General features: G+C 42.8%; 1 long non-coding RNA gene across 1 annotated transcript; it reads right to left on the bottom strand.

Moving 5' to 3' along the window:
• Positions 1-293: 293 nt before the first annotated feature.
• On the bottom strand, positions 294-5,789 carry LOC131274231 (uncharacterized). Its single transcript, XR_009181439.1, has 2 exons — positions 2,439-5,789; positions 294-1,192 (listed from the first exon to the last, which is right to left on the bottom strand). It is a non-coding gene; the product is annotated as an uncharacterized lncRNA (long non-coding RNA).
• Between the last annotated feature and the right edge of the window lie 37 nt (positions 5,790-5,826).

The raw sequence follows: 5,826 nt of genomic DNA, 5'->3' as shown, positions 1-5,826 counted from the left end.
CGTTCACCATATACACATGAAAGAAAACACACTGGAGAAAAACCTTACAAATGCAACAAATGTGGAAAAGCCTTCAGCCACAGCTCTTACCTTACAGTTCACAAGAGAATCCATACTGGTGAGAAACCCTATAAATGTCATGAGTGTGGGAAAACTTTTAGTTTTCACTTATCCTTCACTCAGCATAAGAGCACTCACACCAGAGAGAAACAATGAAATGTCATCAGTGTGGGAAAGCTTTCCATCAAGGTTCTAACTTCACTGGGCACCAAAGAACTCATACCAGGCAGGGAAAGCTTACACATTTCATTTTGATATATAAAAGTTACAGAAGTACATTTCGATTTTGTTATTTCCAGATCAGGATTGAGCTTCAGTGACATCTGATACATAAGGAAGTTGCTAATGAGTAATGATAGTAAGACCAACTCCCTTTAATAATACTGCTTAGTATGATCAGTGTGGGAACGGCTGTTGCTGAGACATCATATAACAGGCTGATGATGTTGAATGTGAACTGCCATTATTTGCTTTATTGTTACCTTAGTGCTGGAAAGCTGCGCTGCTTTTAAGTTGTTTCAGAAAGTCACTATAAACTGCAGTTATGAACATGGTAGAAAGGTGTAGAATACCTATAATGTATGGTGAAATGTATAGAACCTGTTACAACCATCTGACCAAATGTGTGCATTTAGATGGAACAGAAGGGAAATAGAGTTGATTAATAATAAGAGTCTTGAAATATTATGACTTTCTATTTTTTAGATTTCTTTCAAAATGGCTATAATTTTATAATAAATAAAATACATAAAAAGACAGAGAAAGAAATGGATCAAATGTTTGACTCATCAGGGAGAACAGGTACTTTTAGGTAGCAAAGAAATAGGAACAAATGGAAATAAATTTCAGTCAACAGGAGTTAGAAAAAAATAATTTCTAATAAAAGCAGAAGGAAGGATGTAATAAAGAGCGGAAAATATATGGTAAAAGATGACTGAGAAAAACAAACTGGATAAGTTCCAAACTAACATGATCAAGAAAAACAAAACACAAATTTGCCACATTGTGAATGAAAGGGAAGTAAACAGATCTTATAAAAATGTTGGTACATTTCTTATGAACACATTTGAAAACCTAGATGAAAGAAGACAGTTTTCTGGGAAAATATCTGCCTGAAGAAGACACAGAAAACCTAAAAGAAAAAAAATAAACATTTTGGATTAAATTGAGTACTTAAAGAATTATCACATAAGAAATTGCTAATAAGGTCTTTACTAGTGAATTATTTTTACCCTTTAAGAAACAGAAAACTCTTGGATACACAGCTGTTCCAAAACATATAGAAAGCTGAACCATTACCTCTTCTGTGAAAAGACAAAGATAGCTCAAAAAAGAAAAAAATTCAAAGCCAATCTCTCAGGAATCTTGATATGAAAATCCCAGATACTGCCAGTAAAAACAATACATCTAGTACATCTGGATTTAGGAACATTCACTTTAGGAATTACAGTGCTTAGCATTAGGAAATATAAGACTGTAGTCCATTTTTAATTGAGCAGTGGAGAAAAACCAGGCATTCAATAGATAAGGAAAAAGAAGTTGATAAAATTTAATATTTATTGCTTATTCCAGGAAAAATATTCTGGTAACTCAGGAAAAAGTTATTTTTACAATATGCTATCAGGCTTGATGTTGATATTAGTGGTCGGGATGGCAAACTATGGCCCACAAGTCAAACAGGTTCCCTACTTATTTTTGTAAATAAGGAAGAGATGTGATGTGGGGGCGATTTTGGGACTTGGAGTTGTCCTGGGTGGTGCTGCGGGGACAGTTATTGGACATTGTATGTCCTCCCATGGCCCACTGGGTGGACTGTGGGAGAATGAGGGCTATGGTGTAGACCACTGACCATGAGATGCAGCGGTGCTCAGAGATGTATTCACCAAGTGCAATGAATGTTTCATGATGATGGAGGAGTTTGTTGTTATGGGGGGAGGAGTGGGGTGAGGGGGGTGGGGGGTATATGGGGACCTCATTTTTTGAATGTAACATTAAAAAAATAAAGACAAAAAAAATTTTTTTATCGGAATATAGCCTTACCCACTTATTTCCATATTGCCTATTGATGCTGTCACTCTATAAGAGTTTAGTAGGTGTAAAAAGAGATTGTATGTCCCAAAAAGCCAAAAATATTTTTTTACCAAATTGAAAAGCTTTGCCGATTCTAGATTATAAAGCCATCTGCATTCCACTCATGGCAGATCAAGACAAGACTGTCCACTAATACTTATAAATGAACAGGCAATTTATAAAAGTACAAATGGACAATAAATACATGGAAAAGTATATGAACTCATCTGTAATTATCTTAGTTTCTGGGCTGCTAAGACAAATACCACACAATGGTTTGGCTTAATAACAGGAATCTCTTGGCTTACAATTCCAGAGGCTAGAAGACTTGCTTCTTCCTGGGGCTGGTGGTGTTCTGGCTGGTTGGCAGTCCTTGGGTTCCTCGGTTTTCCTGTCACATGGTGATATCCTCTCCTTTGTCTTCTGAGTTCTGTTGACTTCCAGCTCCTCCCCTTGGCTTGTATTTCCATGTCTGATATCCTTTGCTTATAAGAACTCCACGGCAGCGGACTTGGCCCAGTGGTTAGGGCGTCCATCTACCACATGGGAGGTCCGCAGTTCAAACCCCGGGCCTCCTTGACCCATGTGGAGCTGGCCCATGTGCAGTGCTGAAGCGTGCAAGGAGTGCCCTGCCATGCAGGGGTGTCCCCCGCGTAGGGGAGCCCCATGCGCAAGGAGTGCGCCCCATAAGGAGAGCTGCCCAGTGCAAAAGAGAAAGTGTAGCCTGCCCAGGAATGGCGCTGCCCACACGGAGAGCTGACACAGCAAGATGGCGCAACAAAAAGAAACACAGATTCCCCTGCTGCTGACAACAACAGAAGCAGACAAAGAACACGCAGCAAATAGACACAGAGAACAGACAACTGGGGTGGGGGGTGAAAGGGAGAGAAATAAATAAATAACTCTTAAAAAAGAAAAGGAAAAAAAAGAACTCCAGGCATATTGGATTAATACCCACCCTCATTCAGTTTGGGCACACCTTAACACATAATGATATCTTCAAAGGTCCTATTTACAAATGGGTTTACACCCACAGGCCCAGGGCTTAGGACCTGAATATGCCTTTTGTGGGAGACATGATTCAATTCCCAATAGTAATCAAAGAGATGCAGACAAGAACAATGTTAGTATACATTTAAGCAGCTGTTAAAAGGCAGGCAATTATTCCAATCACCCACCCTACAGATCCTCATTTAGTATGAGAATCCTATGAGGCAAGTACTATTATTATTTCCATTTTACAGATGAATAAAATGAAGCTTAAAGAGACAGGCAAAGAATGGCAAAAATTTAAAAAGACCTTGTTGGATGTAGTCAAAGATGTACCCATGTGTGGTTACATGAGTGTACCCTGTGAAGTATCATCATGAGTTGGTTTAGCAATCTCACCTTTGTAATTTACCCATGGAAAAAACTGCATGGGTATGAAAACGTGGACATAAGACGTTTGTGCTAACACAGTTTATAATAGCAAACTACTAAATGTTTTCCAATGGGAGTATGTTTAAATAATTACAGTGCAGAGATTAAATGTTAAAAGACAAAATCAGGTTTATAACAACATGGATGATCCTAACATCATGAAATTATAAAAATCTCCTGGAACTCTCTGGAAGAATGATTCCACATACTTTGGGTGGTGGGATTTTAAGCTGTATTTGCTCTTTATCTTTTCCTAAACAATTTTAATTTCTTTACAATTACATGCATCATTTGAAAAGAGTGCTTTTATCCAGGAATAGACCTTTCAGAGAGGCTGTAACCCTTGAAGTACCCAATCAGTGGGCAACAGGGGAGGGACCTGTGTGTTACACTTAGGGTATAAATGTTAGTGTTTCTTGCTTGGCACGCCAGCCATTTTATCCCAGTCGCATGCCTTTTCTTGCAAGATCATTAATAAATTTCTTTTTCCTCCACGGTAGGGTGAGCTTTTGTTCTCTTACAGGTGCAGCTTTCTTTCTAACAACCTCCCCCTTCCAAACAGAGCAGATTCTTCTCTCTGTGCCCCCAACCATGGACTGCTTTACTGTATTTCAGCTCACTTGTCTGTCTTCTGGTACACTATGGATCCTCATAGGCCACAAACAAGGCTGGCTTGCCTTTGATGCTGGGAGCAGGTGCTTGATAAATCCTTAAGTATGCTAGGTGGTGCTTGAAAAGAGGATTTCCCCACAGAGTCCCTGAGCATTGGAAAGACACCTGCCTGGATCAAACCTCACAAGCAATAAAAACTAGGGTGAACAAACGAACATGAAGACATTGAGGAACAGAGAGGCTGTGGAGGGTGGGGGGGGGCTGTCTAGCCCGGGCACCCCCACGTAAACAGGAAAGAGGCTCAGAGGTCCCGATGGGGGGTTCATGCCTCTGCTATAGGGACAGTGGCCAGGATTGCTGCCCTGGGGTCCTCCCCAAGGGGATAAGGCGCCTTTTCATCCTCCCTGCCCTGCTGTTGAAATTTTTTTCCTTAGGAGGTAATGGGGATTGGACCTGGGACCTTGTAGTGCAAAGCAGGTGCTCAACCAGCTGAGCTACACCCACTCTGCAAATGGTGTTCTTGGATGGCAGCTGCCAAAACAGGATTTGTTTGCCTTACTCTCTGCTCTATTCCCTGGTGCCACTCAATCGCTGACTCAAGAAAAATCACTAATGGTAAGGCAGGTTGGTATAGGAAACGAGGGAGGGTGGCTGGCCAAAATAAAGCTATAACAGCTCGAACCCCTCTGGTCAGAACATAGCCACCGGCCCGGAAATCCCGAGGGAGGCAGCTGCTTGAGAACAAAGCTGTAACTGTCACAGCCAAAAACGCGCCAAGTCTCTGGTCATGAGGTCCCACTTGAAATTCTCGGGCTCAAAAGAAGCCCCGCATAACTCCAAACATAAAGGCCCCTATTGATTCCCAGAGAGCTAACAAGCGAAGGTAGAAAGGCAACCAATCAGGACAGCAAATGGCTGAGATCCCGCCCTAATATGGGGAGAGAGGAAGGGAAAAACCTTAAAAATGTGTACCCTCTTGCCCCACATTGCGCTCCTCTCACACTAGCATGCCGGCAGCTATGTCCTGGGTGTGTACTTTTCCTTTTTCTCACTTCTCAATAAACCCTTTTACTGGCCTTATTAAACTGGCACATCTCTGAATTCTTTCTTACAATGAAGCCAAGAACCTAGAAACCCAGATCCTAGAGCGTTCCTCTAACAGTGGGTTGCAAATAACTTAAGCGCCTATAAAGCTTCGCCATCAGGGAAAAAAAACTGGGAACAATTTCTGATGGTCTCAGTACAAGGGCTGTATATGCAAAATCTCAGACTTTGGTTCTTCATCTGTACAAAGGGTAAAACAGCCCTTTCCTCACCATTTTAGGAATATTACATAAAATAACCCCTCGAAAGCGCTCAAACCCACCCACGCTTCTACTAAATGCGGTTCCCGTGCGTCTCCATTTTACAGAGGGGCAAACTGAGGCTCACAGTGCGGCGACTCACCCAGTACCTGCCCGCGGGGGCGGGGGCGGCCGCGGCGCGGAGGTCCGCAGCCGGCCCCCGCGCCCAGCCCGCCGTGGCCTCAAACGCCGCAGCACCGTCGGAACCGGCCGCGGCGGAGCTGGACCGGGAGCCAGCGGCGGCGCTTCCCACCCGACCGGAAGTTGCCGCGGGCCTCGCGCGGACCACAACTCCCAGCAGCCCTCGCGGCGCGCCCTG

Source organism: Dasypus novemcinctus, chromosome 18 (assembly GCF_030445035.2).
Source record: "Dasypus novemcinctus isolate mDasNov1 chromosome 18, mDasNov1.1.hap2, whole genome shotgun sequence".
Classification (NCBI taxonomy): Eukaryota; Metazoa; Chordata; class Mammalia; order Cingulata; family Dasypodidae; genus Dasypus; species Dasypus novemcinctus.
This window is presented reverse-complemented; position numbering and strand designations above follow the sequence as displayed.